We start from the raw sequence: 24,868 nt of genomic DNA, 5'->3' as shown, positions 1-24,868 counted from the left end.
AACAGCCACAGAAGGACAGTAATACTGATCCTAGTCTGGGGGCAAATACTTGTGTAACTGAACCAGTTCCATCTGTAACCGGTCCAAAGAGTTTTGCTCCTCAGACAACTGTCGCTGTCGAAACAACCACTTCTTCGGCACCAGAAATATTTTACGGACCTGACGGTCTTCCTCTTCCACCGGGTTTGATTGCGATAGAGGAAATCGCAGAGGATCCGCAAGCAAGTACTCCAACTCATTTTGGAGTCGGGGTCACTCTATTTCCTTCATCAGAAGTTAATCCACCACAAGTGGAAGTTCCTGTAGAATCGCTAGGCAATCTATTGGATAGACTTAAAATGTCTGAACAACCGTCATCATCTAGGACTGTGTCAAATGACACACCGACAGCAGAAGCCCCTGCCGTCACTCCGACGATGTTTGCCGGCATACCAGCTGTCCCGACTAGCTCTCAACCGCTAGAAGGAGTTCACCAAGGGACTATTTCGACAGTATGGTCTGTTCCAGTTTGTTCATCCGGAGTAATACCCAGTAACTCTTATGTTGAAACTCACCAAATTGATCCATTTGGAGGTCAATCTGGGCCATCAATCCCCTTTAGTTCCGGATTGCTACCGTATGGGGGGCAATATGCCCTTTCATTACCCCCTCCGGGAGGGTACCCATACGTGAGTTCACAACAATGTTTAGGTTATACTGGAATTGCATCAAGTAGTTGGGTACCTATGCTACCACAACAACCAAGGGTTGTATATTCTATGCAACAGTGTGTACCTGTGACGAACATCCCAACCACACCGGCTATTGTAACAGTGTCACAAGTTCAAGCGATACCTGTTGCATGTCAACCTCAGATTTATCAGGTTGTAATGCAACAGCCACTTGACCATGGGTCACAACCACAATCGCCAACTGGTGGGGCGACACAAGTGCAAACGGGTACAATTACCCCACACCTCGGTCCAACGGTTAGCATAACACAACAGAACATGGCTTCACAACCGTGGCTTGTGCAATACCAACAACCGCAATTCCAGCAAGTGTACCAAGGTTCTGAGCAACAGATCTTTTCGAATAGTGGACAACCGTATATCCAAAACGGTCAAAACCAACCACTTTACAGTGGTCAAGTCCACCAACCGTATCAGTCATACCAACATCAATTACATTATGCTGGTATGCAAAGACCCACTGCTCAAGCAATTCCATCGTACCCTGGTTACGCTTCGCCTAACCTGAACCAACAATTACCATTCGTGGCGACTTTAGAGTTACCCGATTTACATCGGTTAACAAACGATCTGATTGCTTATACCCCTTAGTGGCCAGCGATTCCTCATAAACTTCCATCTGACATTCCTAAATTCAATGGAAATCCGGGTGAAGACCCATCGAATCACGTGATGACTTTTCATCTGTGGTGTTCGTCGAACACCCTAAACAACGATTCGATAAGGCTTCGCCTTTTTCAGAGGACATTGACAGGTCCAGCGGCTAAATGGTATATTGAATTACCAAGAGCCTCTTTCGACAATTTTAGTTCCCTAGCCACGACTTTCTTAACCCATTTTCAATTACCAATAAGGTATGAAACGGGAACAGAAATATTAACCAACTTCAAACAAGCAACTACCACCCATATATCTGATCATATACATGAGTGGCGTCGTCGTCGTAGGATGGTGAAAACGTATGTTCCCGATCAGCTATTAGCTGAATGGTTTATAAAGTCATTACTTCCGGCTATTACGGAAGATGTGGCCAAGGGAGGAGTCGTAACAGAGGAGCAAGTTATTGCTCGTGCACAGTATTTGGACTTAGTTTATACCCAGTCCGGCACGCTCTACGACAAAATACCTGACGCCCCTAGACCAGAATTTTCAATTCCTCCCCCTCCTAAATCAAATAGTGACTCTCATGCCGGTGATGGTGTGATTGGCACGGCAAACGCGAAATCGATAAAGGCTTCGTCGAAGAAAGCCCGTAAGAATTCAGATCAAAATGCAAAAGAGGAAATTCTTGCTTCGGAAGTAAATGCCGTATCAGAAGATAAAGGCAAAGAAACCAATCAACCAGGAAGCAAGAAGAAGCAAAACAAAGGGAAGAAGAAGAAACAGGGTGATGATGATGATAAGGATCATGGCACAAAGAATTATCCATTCAAAGTTGAGTTAAAGAGGTTCTTTAAAAGTTCCCAAACATCAGCTGTGTTAACTGATCCATTTCCCAACCCAGGTCAAAATCTGGTTGATAGTGGAAATGCTTCCCCGTCACAAGTACTTATGTTGTCGGTTTCGAAATAGCAGAATGATGCTTTGATTTCGACAAGGAACAAAGATTATGGGAATCCTCAGCTGTTGAACGAAAAAGGTAGAGATCAACCAAGTAGTTCGACGACAACTTCGACAGAAGTTGTACCACCCATCATCCCTGAATTAACAATAAAACCGCCAAAGGGTGTAGTACACAAGTCAACATTTAATCCTCGCGCCAGAGCGACGCAGCATTATAACATAGTGGAAGATTTGGCACAATCGCCATCCGCTATGTTGACTCTTGAAGTACTGCAAAATTGTCCAACCCAAAGGCAAGCCTTGTTATCAGCAATTGGTGGGGTTGATCCTAAGGATTCCAATCTTGTATCCTTTGATCACAAGGGATATGATCCTCAGTTACCAGCTCAATTAGCTTTCCTTATTCAAGTGAAATCCCTCAACAAAACTGTTCACAGAACAATTATTGATGAGGGGGCATCAACATGTATTATGTCGATGAGTTGCTAGAAAACTTTAGGATCTCCAACCTTGTCGCGATCATCGACGACATTAAAAGCTTTCGACGGAAGGACTTATACCCCTTACGGTATCCTTAATAACTTGAAAGTTGAACTAGGAGGAAAAACAGTAGAAATTGATGTTGAGGTCATTGATGGAAATCTCGACTATAACATCCTACTGGGTAGACCATGGATTTACACCATGGCAGCTGTTGTGTCAACTTATTTTAGGAAGATCGCATTCCCGTTTGAAGGAGGGATTACGATCGTCGACCAACAGAATTTCCTCCCTAACGGTTCACAAGTTACAGGAAGCATTCCCATGATCCATGAGAGCAACCATTCAATTCAAGATATCGGAGTAGGATTATTGAAAGACCCCACATTGATGGGAACTTTCACGCTACCACCTCCTATTTTTATGGGAAATATACCATTTGTAGCAACCTGCAACATGATATCTTCCACGAAGGTCGACATGGATCGTTCAATGGTCTTGCCCCCAAACCCTTTAGAAATATTGTAGCAACCAATGTTTCAAGCATGGGAGGCGAACCCAAGTCAACGCTCATCAAGCGTTTGGGTAGATAGGTCTAGAGAATATGGAACCCCATTAGATCCTTGGTCGAAAGTACATGGGACTGACGAAGGAATCTTACAATCAATGATGATTGAGGGGGCACCATGGAATGATCACCACCATCGTTCCCTTCTTCCGGAATATGAAGAAGATACTCAAAGTGACCTTTATCACCCTTCAGTTTTTGAATTCCTAACAAATACTGTAAACACGGTGGATTCCGAGCGAAACCTATCCAATATTGAAGAGACTATAGCCATAAATATCTCGACTAAAACAGATGTTGTAGAGAATATTTATGTCGGCAAAGGTTGTTCCCCTTCAGAACTAGAAATATATAAAGCTCTTTTTCGCGAATTTAGAGATGTCTTTGCTTGGTCATATGATGAAATGCCAGGCATTGACTCGAGTATAGTTGAACATGAAATTAAAATGTATCCTGATGTCAAACCAGTAAGACAACGGCTTCGGCAAGTGCACCCGAAGAAAGCCGCTGCCATTAAGGCAGAAGTTGAAAAACTTCTCCATGCTGGATTCATCTACCCGGTTCCTCTAACCGATTGGGTATCGAATATTGTCCCTGTTATGAAAAAACAAGGGACGATTAGAGTGTGTGTCGACTATAGGGATGTAAACCAAGCTTGTCCGAAGGACAACTACCCTACACCCTTCATCGACCAGATAATTGATGAATGCGTCGGATGTGAAATCTTTTCATTTATGGATGGATTTTCCGGGTATAATCAAATAAATATCCGCCCACAGGACTAGTCAAAGACTACATTTATTTGTCCGTGGGGCACATTCGCTTATCAAAAATTACCCTTTGGTTTAAAGAACGCAGGGGCGACGTTTCAGAGGGCGATGAGTTATGCCTTCCATGACATCAAGAACATTGTTCAACCTTATCTCGACGATCTTCTGGCTCATTCGCGAAAGCAGACTGATCATCCACAACATTTAAGAGCGATATTTCTACGTTGCCGACACTATAAGATAAGGCTCAATCCACACAAATGTGTGTTTTGCGTCGGTTCTGGTCGTTTACTTGGCTTTGTAGTCTCTAAGGATGGGATTCGTCTCGACCCCTGTAAGGTTCAGGCAATCATTAATTTGCCTCCACCTTCAAATTTGCTTCAGATTCAGAAACTCCAAGGGAAAGCGAACTTTCTGAGGAGGTTCATTCCAAATTATGCAGAACTTGCTAAGGGTTATACTCGTCTTTTGAAAAAGGATGTACCTTTTGTCTGGGACCAGGTGGCGCAAGCTTCCTTTGATGCTCTGAAAGATTGTCTAGTAAAAGAATCATTAATGTACGCCCCGGACTATCAAAGAGATTTTAACCTGTATCTGGCTGCAGCGGATATGACCATTGCGATGGTTTTAGTTCAAGAAGTCGATGGAATTGAACATCCTATATATTATTTAAGTAAAAACTTAAACGATACAGAAAGTAAATATTCTTATGTTGAAAAACTAGCACTTGCAGTTGTTCAAGCGATTCAAAGGTTTCGACATTATGTCCTCTTTCGGAAAACTACCATCTTGTCAGATTGCAACCCCATGACCTATATACTGTTGCGACAGTTGCTGGGGGGCAAATATTCAAAATGGATATCGATCCTTCAAGAGTTTGATCTGGAATTTGTAAAATCCAAATCAAAGAAAGCTCTAGTTTTCGCAGAATTATTATGTGATTTCCCATCGTCGTCCAACGATGAAACATCGGAAGAGTCAATCATGGACGAAAGTTTGTTTCTAATATCTACAAGCGATGAGTGGTATGGAGATATCATAGTTTATCTCCAAACCCAAAAATTCAGGCCTAACACCTCTCGCTCCGAACAAAAACGTATACGATACCAAGCAAAAGACTACATGATCGTCGGTGATTCACTTTACCGTCGTGGTGTCGATACAGTTCTGAGGAGGTGCCTTACCCATGAGGAGGCCGAAAAAGCCCTGAATGAGTGTCATTCAGGCGCGTGTGGGGGGCATCAATCTGGATTTGCAACAGCACAAAAAATCTGACGAGCAGGATACTTCTGGCCAACCATGTTCAAAGATTGCATAACCGCAGTCAGAAGTTGCCATGCTTGTCAAATTTTTGATAGCAAAACCAGACGACCACCCGCACCTTTACAGCCGATAGTTGCTGTTGGGCCCTTCGCCAAGTGGGGCATCGATTTCATGCAATGTAACCCCACCTCGACCGGGGGGCATGGGTATATAATAGTCGCTGTTGACTATTTTACCAAATGGGCCGAGGCGATGCCTACATTGGATAACACTGGTGAAACAGCTGCCCTTTTCTTTTTCAATCATGTAGTCGCCAGGTTCGGCGTACCACAGGCTATAGTTACAGATCATGGGTCGCATTTTCGCAATCACATGATGGTTGAATTAGCTGCCAAGCTAGGGCTATCTCACGACAGCTCTACCCCATATTATCCGCAAGCAAACGGACAAGTTGAGGCAATCAACAAGGTCCTGAAGCGTATGTTGCAAAGGATGATCGGGGTTCATAAAAGAAGATGGCACCTAATCCTGTACTCAGCTTTGTGGGCTTACCGAACCTCGGTAAAGAACGCAACCGGGTTCACACCTTTTCAACTGATGTATGGCCTGGAAGCAGTCTTACCGATCCAGTGCGAAATTTCGTCGCTTAAACTCGCAATCGATCTTCTCCCCGGAACTTCAGAAGAAGAGGCTCGTTTCTTGGAATTAATCCAATTGGATGAAACCCGTTGTGATGCCGCTTTGGCTAACGAGGCTCATAAGAAATGAGTCAAGGCTCAGTTCGACAAAAATGTCAAACCCCGTGTCTTCTCGGAAGGTGATTTGGTCTTGCTTTATGACCAAGAATCCGATAAATTGGGAGCAGGGAAATTCAAGTCCTTATGGATGGGCCCCTATATTGTTAAAAGGGTGTTAGCAAAAGGAGCCTACGAGTTAATGGATTATAATGGAATTCCACTGGCGCAGCCCCGTAACGGGTTGTACCTCAAGCGTTACTATGCTTAAATAGTAACCTGCATGCTTTTGTTGTATTTTGTTTTCGCAAAAGTATTTGTTCTGGTCGAGTGATCCACCTTTTCCATTTGTTGCAGATGTCGAACCTTCTGGAGGCATGTGTTGGATATGCCGACGGAGCGAGTCGTAGTTCGCGGAACCTATCTTCCGCAGCCTGGGCCATTTTTGATCCAAGCAGCGAGTTAGTAAGTTTCAGAGGTGTATGTATTGAGCAATCAACGAGTAACATCGCTAAGTATAGCGCGTTGATAGAACTACTCTCTGATGCCATCACACGTGGCATACGCCGACTAATTGTCAGGCTAGACTCACAGCTCGTAATACTACAACTCAATGGTATATATTCTGTTCGCAATCCAGCTATTTATCGCATGTTCCTAAGGGTTAAGATCTTGGAAAGACGATTTGATTCAATTCAATATCAACATATTTCAAAAACTTAAACACATTAACTGACTCATTAGCAAACTATGTGTTAGATAGACATTTGCAACATTTATAAAAAGGACACATCATCAAAGATTATACATATGGATCACGTAAATCAACCAGAATAAAACTCGAAAATCAAAATATATATAAGCTGTTTATATAGTTCATACATAATGTTCTGTAACCAAGAAAAAATTGGTCGTATGACCTAAAAACTCAAAAATATGCTAGGGGGCACCCTAGCCTAGTGGTGCTCATGATAGTACGTCACGGCCTATGCAATCATGCGCAAGAGACGAGTCCATCGTCTAGGCACACCAATAGTATGCAGCTGCAGCTGTAAAGGTAACTCGTCAATCTGTACATCCGGAAGACCACGAGTAAGGCTCTCAACCTGCTCCTGCATAGCTGTAAGGGTCTCAGTATCGTCAAGATCGTGAATAACAACTCTCCTAGCAGGCTCCACTGCCGGGGCAGCAGCTGGCAATCTCGGACGAACTGCTGGACGAACAGGACCAATATCTGCATGCACCCAAGAGTACAATTAAAAGTCTTGATAGAATAAAGCACAACAACATTATGAATAAGAACAGTAAACAGTAATATGGTCAAGGAGTTTACCAATGGCGCCCCACTACTCGCCATCCGGTAGCACCAAATCCGGATCACCTCGGAAATCCATACCCACATATGGATACTCGGAAAACGCCATCTCCTGGCGCTCAAACCACCTGAAGAAGGCCTCAGTAAAAGTAATCTGAGGTTGACCAGCATGCCTAGACATGTGATCAACCCACCTCTGCATGCGTGGCTCGGTCGGAGAAGGCAGGTCGAGTATGATGTACTGAGGCTGCATCAGTGGGATTTTCTCCAAGGCGAAGGCAGTCAGAATAGAACCAAATCCAAAGTTCTTCAGCTTCCCGTCCTTTACCTTGGTCAATTGACTTTTCATCTGAACAAGTACTGCATCACACCAGTTGAATACTTTCGGTTGGAGACACTCCAAGGCGTGCTGCATATAAGACCTGTTGGCAACATGTAGAGCTGCACTGCCGGCCATTCTACCAATAGTGAACAGAATGGACCTGAGAGCCCGATCAGTAATCTCACGGATAACAATATTGCCATCTCTGCTCGGCTGAGAACCTTCCCTGCAATACTGGCGTACATAATCTCTGGTGGAATCAGTCCCCCGGGCCGTACCTGACAAGGAAATGGGGGCACCTCATCTTGACAGTCCAGTCAAGAAGTACATGTCCTCTATGGTCAAGGGGATGGCCTTTCCCCTAATCTGGAACACTTGGTTAACAGGATCCCAAGCATCAAGCATATACTGCAGTAAGGAAATCTGTGCTCTCATGCTAGAGATACGGAAGAACTTCAGCAGGCCACAGTTCCGCAGCGCGTTCACCGTGACCGGATCATGGAGAGCAATCATGTCCTCCTCTTCATGCTCTCGTTCTCACCATGTAAGGGACATTTTGTTCAAGGTTCCCTGCAAAGCAAACAAGAGAAGGAGTAAGTTCCTGATTTTGATAAAAAACTGACGAAAATTTATCAAAAAATGACCTGAAAACCCAGTTTTTTGAGCCCAGCGCAGGCAGAGAGTCTCCCACCTGCGCTGAGGGCCAGTCTGCCTTAAGGCTGCTTGACCTTCAGCGCAGGTTTCGAATGGGGAACCTGCACTGAAGCTAGGGCGCCCTGGCAAAACCCCAGGGGCTCGGAAAGACTGAAAAACAGGCATAAAAAGGGAAAAGAAAACCATGAAAAGAAAGAGCTAGGGTTTAGCTCCTACCTGGTCCAGACGGCGCCGAAAATTGTCCGCAGAATCTCCCGGAATCAGCCGATGAAAATCAAGGGGGAAGAGGCACCTCCAGAGCTCCAACAAACCAAATGCAAATGAAATGGTAAATGAGAGGTAAAAACACCTTTTAATGGCTTTTTACGTAGTTCAAAGTGAAATATTAGGGTTATAATCTCATTTTCATGCAAAAATTATTCATATCTAACAAAGTTTGTTGCAGTAATTGAAAATGCAGTACTATATTTGGAAAGAGAAAAGCTAGTAACGGTAAAAAATCAAAATTTGACCATGTAACCGAGCAGTTTTAACACATAGTTCATGCTCGTTAAAAAATAAACATAAGATCGAGCAGTTTTACCGTGGAATTTATGCTCGTTAAAAAATAGAAAAGCGTGAGCAAGAGTTTCCTCCAGAGTTTAATCTCATTAAAAAATGAACCTATTCCGGTAAATAACCATTGTGATCGTAAATTTATTAGCCATAAAAAGCCTTGGTCGTGTTTGCACCTGCCACCTCCATTCCATTTGGCCAATCGTTCACCCCCATATGATTGTTTACCCATTTTGAGGAACAGCTGCGAAGAGTGATTTCACTTAGCCATCCTTGTGACACTGCCGTGATTGGAAAATTCCAACATGTACCTGGAATCTGCTGCTATCCCTGTTTATCACTCGTTCCTCAAAAGACGAGTCTTCTTTGAGCTCTTTTCTCCTGACTCGTAAAATATGAAAAGTTTGCCAAGTTTTGGCCTTCCAGCTCGTTAAAGTGATCGGAAGAGCTATCCCTCCTCTAGATTTTAATCTTTTTGGACCTGAGGGATTATTACACAAAAAGGTCGAGCGCTTGTTTTATTCGGCTCGTTAAAGTTATCGAAAACTCATCCCTTCTGTATTGTTTTATACTTTTTCGGACTTAAGGGATTAGATGACGAAAAAAGAATTTTGGAGTTAACTTTCTGTACCTTTTCAGACTCTCTAAAAATGAAAAGGACCGAGTTGTCTTTGTCGCTAGACTCGTTAAAATAATTAAACAGCGACAAACTTGTCTTTAGACGAGAACGAGTTTCCCTATCGCTAGGCTCGTTAAAACATAGTGATGGGCTTGCCCGAAGGGTAGGTTATAGAACAAGCATATGTTATCCTCCTCAAGCTTGACAAAAATAAAGAGGTACTGGTCAGAAATGACTGGGGAAAAATTGGGAGAACCTCTAAGCTTTAATGGTAGCAAGTCGCTCTTGAACATGACACTTTGTCCTCCGTATCACATCGGGTTGGGTTGTTTCATTCACCGGTCTCATCACCATGGTCCTCGCCAAACCATCCACATTTGGGGTAATGCTACCAATCCATCACATCAGTGTCGTTATATGTTCAAGAGATGTTGTTCAGAAAGAGTCAACCGTGTCCCATCCACTGCCATACATTATCCTTCATCCACCCATGATCGCCACCCTGAATCATATCTCACAGATTGTTTTCACCTCCACTAAAATCATTAGCTCCGTTCTGTGTCATTGATGTGGGATTCATTAAGGCCCTCCTTTGACGGATCGCTTCTTGTCGACTTCAGCTCATTATCCAAGAAGTTGATCTAGGAACACCCCCCTCAGTACTTTGAACCTTGCATGCCTCAATGGCAAGTTTCTCACTTCCGGCGACATGTATACATCAATGACCTTCGACCAGAAGATTTTGCGTGGTGTTCGACGCCAAGTCCTATATTCACACCACGTGAATTGTACTGCAGTACCTTGAGGGTCATTATCATTATCGGTGATTCCTCTCGCGCTTTTTAACGGTTTACATTATTGACCGGTAATCAAGCGATGTCTTTCCATGTTCGACTTCAGCGCAATTCTCACATGGATCGACTTGTACTTAGAGTGAAGATCGAACGAGTTTGAAGACCCCGGATCTAGTTTCATCCATCCGGGCTGCGATATATATTCAGGAAATATAAAGACATTTGATATGTACATTATTGCAGCAGATGATCATCCTACTCAAAGGATGATAATTTCAGCAGAGAATTATCCGTCTTCCATCAGACGATCGTCTGTTATATGTACCAAAATGAATTTATAAAGCTGAGCATGGGAATGCCCGCCTCAGCTAGATCATGAAAGCAGAATGAAAAATAATGTATTGTATTGTATTTTATTACAGGGCGCCTCTCAGCGATTGAATGAACTTCAGATCCTCCTGATAAAGCATTTCACCCGATAAACGAACTCATACTTTAGGGGGCAACTGTTATAGACATTTTTGTGCCTTACAGCATGAAGCATGAAATGTCAATAATCTGAGGGATCCAAAGTCCCTAAACATGTTGTTCCTACCCCTAGAGGAACAAGGTCAGCAAACCACAGCACTAAATATCAGTTCTCCACCTGAAAACACTCAAAAACAAGCAAATTTTGGATCATGTCAACTGCTCCACTGAGCATCTACGCTGAATGTCAACTGCTCCACTCTGTACCTGCGCTGAATGTTAACTCTAATGAAGGCTACCTGCGCTGGGCGAGATTGGCCAAGTGGCACAGTCATTCCTCAATGTGTCAAATGCCCAGGAAGCTTCCAAAATGACACTTGGATCAAGGAATTCGCCTTGTGATGAGTAAGAGGGTCTAGATCTCCAAGTGGAAGCAAGAACCTCCAAGTGGACTCAAGAACTGAAGAATAACTGAAGTGGGAGAGGACACTAGTCAGCTCCATGCCAAGCTCAAGCTGACTCATCCTTTCTCCAAAACTCCTATATATAGAGCTCTCTCATGAGGTCTATAGAGGCTGGAATCTTGTGAATGTAAGGAAGTGCTGTTGGTTTGAGTATAGAACTATTGGGTGATTTGCTTGAAGGAGGTGAAGAGGAGATTTCTTTCTGCTGGGAGGTGTTGCTGGATTGGGCCTCTTATGGTTGTAACACTCTCAGAACTTTACTTCTTCCATTAATAAAGCATTTGAGGTTCTTCTATATGCATGTGTCTCAATGGCGTATTGATGCTTGTATATTTGATTTATTCTAATCCTTGAATCAATTATGAATGTATGTTGCTTGTAGTTTCCCTCTCTTGTCACTTTGCAGGATTTTGGTGTAGCTGGGCCAGTGAAAGAGCAAGGAGCTGGGAACAAGCAGCAAAGAGGGAAGATTGGATCAATCATTAGCGGAAGATAACGGTTAGTGGATCTCTTTCTCCTCTCTCTTACATCTCATAAAGAAGTAATCTTGAATAGCTTTGCATTCGGTTGTTGCTGAGGTACTATCACCCTTAGAGTGGGATAGGGTCATTCCGTATTGGATACTTTTCCCAACAACACCAACCATCACATGGTCTTGTGTATTTGTTGGTGTGGTTAGTATTCTCCATATTCACCTAATATCTAAAACTGTGAGCATTGGTGGTCTAAATCCTTGTAGTCTGAGGGTGTTCATGCATGTCTGGAGTGAAACAAAGTAGAAGTGGTTATCTGGCTTGAACAAAACCATCATTCCTTCCATTAAGCCTCCAACAATAGTTGAAGTTATATGTTACCAGGCATCTTCGAGCTACAACCTAGGAGAGTTTCTTGGAATCTTAACATAGGTGGCACCGCTGCCAGGGAAAAGAGATTGAAGCTCAACTTCCCTAGGAGAACGACACATATCCAGCTTTGATGATAGACAAATTTTGGACACGTTTTTTGTTGTAATCATCTATCTGGTGACTCTACTGGAGGCCGAACCTATTGGCGACTGCACATCACAGTTATGGCTCATTTTGTGAGGCATACTCGAAGAAATGCTCAAAAATCACCAGCTAACCCAGTACCTGACCCTGAGAAGATTGTCAAGCAGAGAAAGACATCACAAAAAGGAGCATCAGGATCAGGTAAGCCTAAACAACCTTATGTATCTCTGCAAGAAAGGCTTGTAACAGAGCATCTACATGTTGAAAATATAGCCTCTATCATTATCAGTGAAGAAATACTCTCAGATATTCATAAAGCTCCTTGTTCAATAAGTTCCCCTTTGGATCTCAATCCAAAGGAAACCTCCCTTCCAATCCATCACATTCCTTTAGCCTTGTCATTCATCTCTCAGCTTCCTATCATCTAAACTATCAGTACCCTTACATCTACCCCAGTCATGGCTGGCCCACAAGCACCCACAAAAATGGAAAGAATCATAGCTGCTAGGTATGGACCCTTGGTCCTACCTATTCCTTTGAATGCGATGCCTATAGGAGAATATCAGAAATACATACATAAGTTCACTGGTACAGAGGGAGTAACGACTGAAGAACACCTCAAGTCTTTTTATAGCTATGTTGATAACCTAGATATCAGTGAAGATGATGTGTGGATGAGAGTATTTGTCCAAAGCCTTGATGGAAAGGCTAGAAAGTAGTTTAGAGAGCTAACCCCTAGGTCTATAGTAGACATTGAAGCATTAGATGATGTTTTTTTAAAGAATTGGGGAGATAAGAAAGACCTGTTATATTACCATACTGAGTTTGGAAACTTGAAAAGGGAAAATGGGAAGTCATTGTTTGGTTTTAATAAAAGGTTCAATGATATGTATAGCAAGATACCAGCTAAAGTAAATCTCACACCCACCTCGACCAAACTCACCTATGCCAATGCCTTTGATTCTGATTTTTTCCTGCTATTAAGAGAGAGGAGATGAGTTACTCTAGCTGAAATGTAAGATGCAGCGTTGGAGGTGGAATCCAGTATCACAGCTACAATGAAACTCAAAGGACATGCTGACAGAAGGAGGCAGAGAGGTGAGGCTTCCTCCTCTTCTTCATCAGAACCAAAAATAGACAAAATGACTAAAATGATAGAGTCATTAGCTACTGAAATATCCAAGCTGAAGGTTGAACAAAGTTCTAGGAAAGCAAGGATTCCTAATACATTTTCTCCTAGAAATTCAAACCCATCGAGAAGAGAAAATGAACAATTGCAGATCATTCAGAGGGGAAAAGAAGGCAGTGAAGAACAAAGGGTTAAGAATCTTTTCCAGAACGTGGTCATGGAGGAGGAGAAGTTTGATGAAGAGGATGAGATTAACTGTATGGAAGACAAGGGCAGTGCTGCCTTTTTGACATTAGTTGCCTATGAGGAGTCATTACTCAGGGACCAGACCATTCAAGAGTGGGATAGAGAAGTTATTCTATAGACTGAAGACTAGCAGAGATATAACCTGAGGTCAAGAACAAGTAATGTCAGGGAGAATCATGCCCAGAGCACTGTTGTCCCCAAAGAGCAGCATATCAACAAACAGAAGTGATCGACAACTGATCCCATCATCCTGAAAGTACCAGCTCAAGAGGTAAGAGGTCCTGACAAGTCCCCTTCCGCTTTTAGTTTTGAATCAAAAGTCCAGAAGTTAAAAATATATGTACCTTTGATAGAAATTGCAAAGAGTGAGGTCTTTAGAAAGCCCATCCTTGATGCCCTTGAGCTGAAAGCCACACAAGCATCAAATGACTATGTGAATTTACAAGATGATAAACCCATAGTTGTGCTTAGCAAAATGACTGAACCTGCTGATAACAATTCCCCATAATTTTGTCTCCTTGAGCATTCATGACAAAACCCTCCATAACTTCCTGCTGGACACAGGTGCTAGCCATAAATCGATGCCCAAAGCTGTCATGGAAGAGTTAGGTCTTGATATTGCCCGACCTTATCATGACTTGTTCTCCTTTGATTCAAGGAAGGTGAAATGTCTATTGCTAATTAAAGACTTAGCTATCACCCTAACTCAACTGCCCATGAAAAACATGATGATGGATATTGTGGTAGCAATGTCCCCCCTAAGTTTGGTATGCTACTTTACAGAGGGTGGATTAAGAGATTGGGTGGGACATTACAAAATGATTTGTCTTGTGCCACTGTACCAATTTTTGGAGGAGAAAGTAGAAGGCTATACAGGGAAGCCCAACTGGCCTATATCATCAGTGATGAGAAGAATCCCACTAATCATCCCATTTACGTTGTAGACACTGATTTTGGAGCATGTATTCTCCAAATTGAAGAATCCCATAAGGCCTCAGTGCAGCTCAAGAAACCAGTATGTCAGGCCATGGAGGAAGGGACACAAGCTTGGGATATGTTCTTTGATGGGGCCTATTCAAAGGAAACTGTAGGAGCAGGAGTGGTGCTGGTGTCTCCAAAACAAGAAAGCACATATCTTTCTTTTAAATTGACTTTTCAAGTCACCAAAAATATAGTAGAGTATGAGGCTTTCATATTGGGCTTAAACGCTGCCAAAGACATGGGAATCAAAGACATAAAAGTGTTTGGAGATGCTGATCTCATCATTCAACAAGTGAACAAAATGTTCCAGGAAAGGCACCCAAGGCTGAAAGCATACAGAGATGAGGTATGGAGACTCAAAAATGCTTTTAATAGATTTTGTATCTCATATATTCCTAGAGTAAATAATCAGCTTGTTGATTCCCTTGCTGTGTCTTCTAGCATGTTCATCCCTCCCATGCCCCCTAAATTCATTCGTGAAGTCCAGATAAAATATAGACGATCCTTGCCTGATAATGTTCAGCACTGGAAAGTCTTTGAGGATGATGGTGAAGTAAACGGGTTTCTTCAAGTCATTGATGAATTCTCTAAAATGCAAATTGATCAAGAGAATGAAACCTTGGAGGAATGTCCCCAGCCCTAGCTAAGGAATAGAATTGGCCAAGACAGTATTTTTCAGCTGCCTAGCAATCATATACCTAAAGGGTTAGTGCCACTAGAGAAGTTGTTTGACCATAATTATGTGCCTCATAATATTGCCCAAAAAGAAAGTCAGTCTATAGTAAATAAGCATAACATAGGGAGTCCAGATCATCCAAAATATATAAATCTATCCACCCATTTGTCTATTGCCCAAAGTTTTGAGTACTGCACCTTAATGAAGCAATTTGCTGATGTCTTTGCGTGGGAATACAATGGTCTTAAAACTTATGACAAAAAGATCATCCAGCATAACATCCCATTGGAGAAAGACACTATTCCTTTCAAGCAGAAGATGAGTTCCATAAACCCTTTTCTCCTCCCTCTGATTTAAAAAGAAATCAAGAAGTTGTTGGCTGCCAAAATCATAGTCCCTCTGAGATATTCAAATTGGGTAGCCAGCTTTGTAGTGGTGAGGAAGAAAAGTGGAGAAATCAAGCTGTGCGTTGATTTTAGGAACCTAAACAAATGTTCCAAAAAAGACAACTATCCCCTACCAAAGATGGAACATTTTCTACAGAAAGTCTCAGGAGCCAAGGTCATGTCTTTCTTGGATGGATTTTCAGGGTATAACCAAGTTGTTGTACATCTAGATGACCAAGAAAAGACTACTTTCACCACTCCTTGGGGCACTTTTATGTACTCTAAGATGCCATTTGGACTGATGAATGCTGAAGCCACCTTTCAGAGAGCCATGGATATAGCATTTGTAGGAGAGAAGGATATGTTTTTCCTTGTCTACCTAGATGATATAATAGTATACTCCAGCAGCCACCAAGATCATTTGCAGCATTTGAAGAAAGTGTTTCTGAAGTGTAGAAGGTTTGGGATATCAGTGAATCCTAAGAAGTCACAATTTGCTTTGGAAGAGGGCAAGCTTTTAGGACACATTGTTTCTGCTGCAAGTGTCAAGATTGACCCAGAAAGAGTGAAAGCGATACAGAACTTGTCTGTCCCAACAAAAAAGGACATCCAATCCTTTCTAGGAAAAATAAATTTTGTAAGGAGTTTCATTCCTAATTTTACAGAACTTGTAAAGTGAATAACGTCTATGCTGAAAAAGGGGTTAGAAATTAAATGGACTGATGTAGCTAGAAGATATTTTGAAGCCATCAAAAGAGCTATTATGGAAGCTCCCACTTTAATCAGCCTAGACTATAGCAAGGAATTCCATATCTTCTCCTTTGCTTCTGGTGACACCCTTGCAACAGTATTATTGCAAAAAGATGATGAGGGTTCAGAGCATCCAGTGGCATTCTTCAGCAAAACATTAAGGGACGCTGAACTAAGGTATGATATTATCGAGAAACAAGCTTATGCTCTTATCAAATCCTTAAAAGCTTTTCAATTATAAATTTTGCACTCCAAGGTAGTAGCATATGTGCCTTCTGTTTCAGTAAAGGATGTCCTGACACAGCCAGATGTTGATGGAAGAAGGGCTAAAAGGATTGCAAAGCTTATTGAATTCAACATAGAATTGAAGCCCACCAAGCTTGTCAGAGGTTAGAGCCTTGCCAAGATGATGGTTGAAGAAAATTGCAGGATGTTGGACATGAATTGGATAGGCACAAGCTTAGATGACAGACAGGTAAGGGAAGAAACAGTCGAACAAGGACAAAACCAAACTTTGATCGAAAATCTAGCTTCTTGAGATTGGTATTCTACAATAGCTAAATTTTTGCTTGATCCGAACTTAAACAGGAATGAAACAAATTACAGAGATAACCATAAACACATATATGCAGCAGAAATAATACTTCATTTCATTAATGTAAAATACTGAAATATGCTTACAAAAAGTAATGGAAATAAACCAGCTAGGGTGATGGTAGCTTATCTTTTAGAAGAGATGTGTGGTGGCTACATGCCTTTGAACTATGGTACAATGAGGCTCGAAGGCCTATTTATTGTTTTGAAATAATGGAAAACCCTTAACATTCCAAAACCTAACCCTAGAAGATGAAACACCAAAATGTGGGCCCCGTTTGGGTAAATTGGTACATCAACTTCCCGGGGTTGTAACTTTGGCATATGATCTTCGTTTGATGCATACAATAGCTCGTTAGAAAGATCTATCCAAGAACTACCACTTTGGGAGGGGAAACATCGGTCCATGGACCCATGTTTCCCCCATATTTCCCAGAAAAACCTCGTTTAGGGCCTCAAAATAGCTCTAGAAGTTCAGGACCTGAAAAACTGCTAAAAATAGTAAGTTGTGATACAATTAAGGAAATTGAAAATGCTGAGAGAAACAATGGTGGGGGTCTAGGTGGACTTGGCAGGTGACCACCAACATCCACCTGGATCACTCCTCCTCCCTTAGGAAGCAATGGTCCCCATTGTGTTGAGTTCATCCATGAGATGAGGAAACTTTTGCTGAACTTGGTCCCTGGTGAGCCACTTGCCCTGGTGAAGGAGTTGGCCTGCTTTGAAAACTCTATATAGTTGGATATTTTTTTGACGAGTGTTCTTTATCTGTGTGTCCATGATCCAATCAGTTGCAGCTTGTTCCATGCAATCTGGATTTAATTCTATGGGTGTGAGCTGTTCTGCAATGTCAGATGTGTCTAGGAATGGTGGAAAGTATGGCCGAAGGTACTCCACATTGTACACTGGGTGCAGGCCAAGGAATGGAGGAATGCTGAGCTCAAATGCATTGTCTCCCATAGCCTTATTAATGGTGTAAGGACCATAGTGAATTGGTCTCAGTTTCCGTTAGGGTCCAGTAAGGCGTTCCTTTTGCAAATGCAACCAAACTTTGTCGCCCAACTGAAACTTGTGTGGCACTTGATGTTGATCATGTCGCTACTTGTGCTTGGCATTTGATTTCTCCAAAATGTCATGGACCTGCTGGTGAATATGTTGGATGTGCTCAATGAAGCTAGTTGCCTTGTCTGTTTCAGACTGGACATGAGCTAAATCTGTGTGAGTAGCTGCAAGTGGCATGGCCACATAAATGGGGCTTAGTGGCTAGAATCCCAAGCCCACCTGAAAAGGGCTATGGCCAGTCGAGCTATGAAGAGCTCAGTTGTAGCTATGGTGAACATAGGGGAGGCTCTCATCCCATGTGTGTGGATGCTTTGAGTTGTACATGTGTAGAATGTGTACAATCATCTTATTGAAAACCTCTATCTGGCCATCAGTTTGAGGATGGAAGGTTGTGGACTTAGTGAGTTTGGTGTCTAGCATTGACCAAAGACTGAACCAAAATGTACTGAGGAACCAACTATCCTGATCTGAGATGATAGATTGCGGGATCCCAAAGTGCACCCACACTCATTCAAAGAAGAGTTTAGCAGTGGCCTCTACTGTGACATTCTTCTTGTAGGATGCCATAATGGCCATCTTCGAGAACCTATCGATGACCACAAAAACACAGTCATTTCCATGCTTAGTGGAAGGAAGGCCTGACATGTAATCCATGGAGATGGATTCCGAATGTCGACTAGGGGTAGGCAGCGGGGTATAGAGGCCTTGCTTCTTGATGGTCGGTTTGGAAATGGCATAGGTAGTACATGATCTGATGTACTTCCCAACATCCTTTTGAAGATTTAGCCAATAGAAATACTTTTGCGGTACTGCCACCATTTTCTCGTCCCCAAAATGCCCAGCAACCCGATTGTAGTGTGCTTCCCAAATCATCTTGGCATGCTCGCTTGATGGAACACAAAGGTGACCAAGGTGGCATAACAGGGCATCCTGGAGGTGAAAATCTGGAACATGCCGATCCTCCAAGAGTGTCTGGTATGTGTGGCCGAATTCAGGGTTGCTTTTGTAGAGAAGCGGCCAATCAGAAGTCTCGTGCCCATAAGAGTTGAGCACAGTGGTTAATGCCATGATCGGTGGTTGACTAAGGGAATCTGCAACATTAATGCTGCTGCCCTTCTTATACTTGATATTCAAATGGAACTGTTGTAGGTATGTAGACCACTTCTGATGGCTATCATTCTGCAATTTCCCTTGGGTCTGTATGAACTGCAGGGGTTGGTGGTCTCTGTGGATGACCATTTCATTCCCCAAAATGTAATGCTTCCATTTTTGGCAGGCCTGCACAATGGGATACATCTCTTTATCATAAGTGGGATACTTTCGGACTGTGTCTAAAAGTGTTTCATTATGATATGCCACTGGATACCCGTGTTGAGTAAGGACTACCCCAATAGCATAGTCAGAGGCATTTGCCTCGACCTCAAATGGTTGTTGTAAATCTGGTAATGCGAGCACTAGTGCCATGCAGAGGTGATCTTTCAGCTCTATGAATTCCTTCTATTGAGATTCAGACCAAAAGAATTTTTCTTTCGCTCCTCCCTTGGTGACTTGACTCAAGGGCCAAGTGATATGAGAAAACCCCAACACGAACCTGTGGTAGAAGTTGGCAAGACATAGAAAGCTGTGGAGCTCTATTAGAGTGGTTGGAGATGGCCAATCTTGAATGACTTGGATCTTGGTTAGATCCACATGCACCCCATGTTCATCAATAATGTATCCCAGATACTGAACTTAGGTCATGCCAAAAGTGCATTTCTCCAAATTGGCACATAGCTTGTGTTGCCGCAGTGTTTGGAGAACCTGTCAGATGTGGTGGAGGTTCTCTTCCCAACTCTGGGAAGATCAGAATGTCATCCAAGTATACCACTACAAATGAGTTGGTCAATGGCCGCAAGTTGTCATCCATTAGCCTCATGAAGGTTGCAGGAGCATTCGTCAATCCGAAAGGCATAACCAACCATTCGAAAAGGCCCTCCTTGGCTTTGAAGGAAATCTTCCACGCATCAGAGGGTTTGATTGGTACCTAGTGATATCCTGACTTCAGATTGATCTTGCTGAAATATTTTTCCCCCTTTAGCTGGTCCAAGAGGTCATCAATCCACAGAATCGGGTACCTATTATGGATATTGATCTTGTTCAATGCCCGATAGTCAATACAGAGTCTCCAAGTCCCATCCTTCTTCTATACCAACACGATCAGGCTCCCACAAGGTGATGAACTTGGATGGATGTGACCTTTCTGTAGCAACTCATGAATCTGCCTCTCGATTTCATCATTCTCTAGAATGAAGCATCGATAAATTGGTCCATTTGGTAGCTGTGCACTTGGGGTTAGATCAATGGAGTGCTTGACCTGACAGTGCAGAGGAACCCCTGTGGGGGAGGTGAAGATGTCCTCGTACTCCTCCATGACCTTTTCCATCTGTAGTTGTCATGTGGAGGAACCTTGTCTAGAGGCCATGGCCACTGTCTTCTTCTTTCCTTAAGGGCGTATCATCAGGAAAACAAATTTCTCGGTTTTGGAAATGAGCTTACTGCATTGTTTTGTAGTAATCAAAGAGATGGCAGTAGGCAGTGCTACCTCTGGTATCCTGTACAATTTATTTACCAATGTAATAATAACAGCACGGGGCCTTGATTCATACGTAGCATGTCACTTCCACAAGTATGGTTGTCCTAATAATACATCACAAACTTCAACGGGAGCAATGTCACACAATACCTCATCTGTGAAGGGCTTGATGTTGTATGAAAGGTGACACTACTGGCTCACGCAAAGATCCTGTCCTTGGTGAAGCCACCTGATGGTGTATGGTTGTGGATGTGCTATGGTTGGTAATCCAAACCACTTCACGACCTCTGCCGAAATGAGGTTCTTTTGGCTCTTTCTATCGACAATGAATTGTAGTGGGGAGCCATTTACCCAAATCTGGGAGTGGAAGAGATGCTCCTCCTCCTCTGGAACTTCAGGTTCATTTTTCTAGATCTTGGCAGTAGCAACAGTGTCTTTGGGATCTGCATCAATGATCTGCTTCCCTTTGGCATTCCCCTTGTCGGTTTCTGACTCAGAGTCAGAACATGCATTTGATTCTGAAACCATTATTTCAGCCACCAGTGACTGCTTGGCCCTACACTCACTTGTGTTGTGAGTGGAGCTCTTATGGAACTCACACCATTTTCCCATGTCCTTTTTCAGCTTCGCGGCACTATTCTTTGCTTACAGCTTTGGCAGGTTGCCTTGGGCTACCCCACCTTGGCTTTTTCCTTTGTTCTGTAGTTTAGGGGCACCTTTCCCTTGCTTCGGATTCACAGATCCAAAGTCTCGCTTCTTTTGTTTAAACTTTTGCTCGACCTTGATGGCATATCGGTATGATGTGCCGAGCGAGGAGATGTTCAGGAATTCTATTTCTTCCTAGATGTACTTTTGCATGAAACCATGGTATTTGAGTATCAAATGCTGTTCTGAATCCTTGATACCCAACTTTGTGCGAAGGGTATGGAAAATATTGTTGAACTCCGGCACGTCTTGGTCCCTTCCCTACCGCAGCGTGGTCCACTTTATGTATTCATCCTCATAGCTTCCGACAGGGTAGTACTGCGCCTTGATGGCATCCCGGAATGAATTCCAGGTGGGTGCGGCTGAAAATAGTGAGCCAGTAATTTCATCCTTTTGCTCGCAATAGGTTTCCCACCAGTCCTTGACGTGGGGGGCTGCTTTGAGAAGAGCAAAAACAATCTTTTCTCGACTCGAAAATTCATGAACAGAAAAATAACCCTCTAGCAGATTTAACCATTTATCTACGACATCTACGTATATTTGACCCTCGACTATGGGCATTTAAAAATTAACTTGTACCTTAAAGGGCGTGGCATTTCCAGAGTAGCTGTTGGAAGCCGATGCGTTGCTTCTGGGTAGCCGCTGAAGGATTTAGGCAAAGTTGTCCATCATCGCATTCCATTGTCACTCGCGGGCTTCTTCGAGCAAGATTTTGATAGGATCTCTTGCCCCCTCATCTTTTTTCTCATCCACCATGGGGGGCCATCGGGATTTGCGAGGCTGGTCTTGCAAAGGTTTGACCAGTTCAAGCCCTAACTCCTTATATCTCGACCTCATTGGGGACATGCAAAGAAAAACAGAGAAAAAGAAGACCCCTCTAATACCTCTAATCTGGACATAAACAGGAACGCAACAAATTAAAAATACAACCATAAACACATATATGCAGTGGAAATAATACTTCATTTGATTAATGTAAAATACTAAATATGCTTACAAACAGTAATGGAAATAAACCAGCTAGCGCGATCGTAGCTTATCTCTGAGAAGAGATGTGTGGTGGCTACATGCCTCTGAACTGTGTTACAATGAGGCTCGAAGGCCTATTTATTGTTGAGAAACAATGGAAAACTATTAACATTCCAAAACCTAACCCTAGAAGATGAAACGGCAAATTGTGGGCCCCGTTTGGGTAAATTGGTACATCAACTTCCCGGGGTTGTAACTTTGGCATATGTTCTCCGTTTGATGCATACAATAGCTCGTTAGAAAGATCTATCCTAGCACTACCTCTTTGGGAAGGGAAACATTAGTCCATGGACCCATGTTGCCCACACATTTCCTAAAAAATGTCATTTAGGGCCTTAAAACGGCTCTGGAAGTTCAGGACTCGAAAAACTACTAAAAATAGTAAGTTGTGCTACAATTAAGGAAACTGAAAATGCTAAGAGAAACAATGGTGGGGGTCCAAGTGGACTTGGAAAGTGGCCACCAATATCCACCTGGATCATTGCTAAAGCTAGAAGTCCTCCAGGCCTAAGTTCAAGCCAAACTAGAACTATTAAGCTTAGGGTAGCCAAGTTCTATCTTCATGAAAATTTGATTTATTGGAGGGATCCATCTGGAATCCTTTTGAGATGTCTGGACAAAGAGAAATCTATGGAGGTCATGCATCAGTTCCATTCCAACATCTATGGAGGACATCGCTATTGGAAAACCACAGCTCACAAGATCCTCAGATCTAGGTATTATTGGTCCACATTGTTTTATGATGCCTTTTCATTTGTAAAATCTTGTGACAGATGCCAGAGGTTTGAAGGGAAACAATAGTTGAAGTCTTTACCCTTGAACTCAATACATGCTAGTGGCCCTTTTCAGTAGTGGGGTTTGGATTTCATAGGGGAAATTAATCCACATTCCGGTGGCCAGCACAGATGGATCTTAGTAGCCACTAACTACTTCACTAAATGGATTGAGGCCATCCCTACTAGGAAAGCTGATCACCAGGTTGTCATGAAGTTCTTGACAAAAAACTAGGTTTGGTTGTCCACACAAATTGGTTACAAACAATGCAGCAACCTTCAGGGAAAAAGAGTTGGTGGACATGTGTGACTCAATGGGCATAAAGCTAGTGCATTCCACCTCATATTACCCTTAAGGTAATGGTTTAGTAGAATCATCCAATAAGAGTCTGATAAGGATAATCAAAAAGCTGCTCGAAGACAACAAAAAGAACTGGGATTCCAAACTGAAGTTTCCATTATGGGATGACACGGTGACCACCAAGAAATCTACAGGGAATTCTCCATTCAAGCTGGTATATGGCATTGAAGCTGTATTCCAAATCCAATTGACCCTCCCTATGGCCAAGTTCTTACAGGAAGAGCAGAATGAGGAAAATGACATGGCAAAGAGGATTACTGACTTGGCCGAAGTACATCAAATCAGAGATCAATTGATTGAAAAGTTTGCAGCACATCAAAAGAGAATCAAGGAAGCCTTTGATAGAAAGGAAAAGATGGACAATTTTCAAGTTGGAGACTTGGTGCTTAAATGGGATGCACTGAAGGAAAAGAAAGGCAATCATGGGAAGTTCGATGCTCTGTGCATTGGACCTTTTGTCATTGCTCAGGTCCGGGGGAACAACACTTTCATGCTGCAAAGTATGGAAGGAGAAATAGCTTTTGATGGCCCAATTAATGGGCGGTTTTTGAAAGTTTATGTTAATTAAGGCCTTTATGACTCAGCATTGTAAATATGTTATTTTTGTAAGTTTTAGTTTAGGCTTAATTAGACTCCATGCCCAATGGAACACTAGGGAGTATTACTGATCTTGTTTTTGTATGAAAGGCAGTGGTCTATGGATCTTGAAACCTCACAGAGAGGATTTCATCCCTAGAAGGAGCCAGTGTTAGCCCTCATATGCAGTGTTGAATTTCCAATGTAAGAAAATAGCTTGGTCTGTTTGGTGGTGTCTTCAAAAGGGCCCCACATGGGTCATTTTCCCTTCTCCTCCTACCCCACTTACTCTCCACCACCTCCATTTCCCTATTTTCCTCCTAAACCCGACAAAGTAACCCACTTCAGCTTTAACCCCAAGCACAAAACCTCAAACCCACCATAAATCCTACCAGATGCCCTCACGTGCTCATCAACCCCTCATCGCTTCCATGCCGTTGATCATTCCCCCACCAATCCAATGGCTCCCGTCGCACCCAATAAAGGTGACCTACTCTACCACTCTCCATCGTTAGATCATCTCTGCTAAGATCTGATGGCCTTCTCTTTCATCACGCCAGCAATGTGATCGAGTGATAGCACGTGATGAGAGTAGTTTTTATCTCTCTACTACGTCGATCGTTGAATGGAATCGCTCGACCCCAGGCATTTACCACTTAACACTCGAAAGCGGTGCGATTAATACCATTATCGCCCGACCAATCCGCCCTGCCTGTTAAAAGTCCATGCAGCTCCATAG

The sequence above is a fragment of the Pinus tabuliformis genome, chromosome 2_2 (assembly GCF_031772625.1).
Source record: "Pinus tabuliformis cultivar Carrire ecotype Pingquan chromosome 2_2, CPIR1, whole genome shotgun sequence".
NCBI lineage: Eukaryota > Viridiplantae > Streptophyta > Pinopsida > Pinales > Pinaceae > Pinus > Pinus tabuliformis.
The sequence above is the reverse complement of the archived record's forward strand: the minus strand, read 5'-3'. Positions refer to the sequence as shown.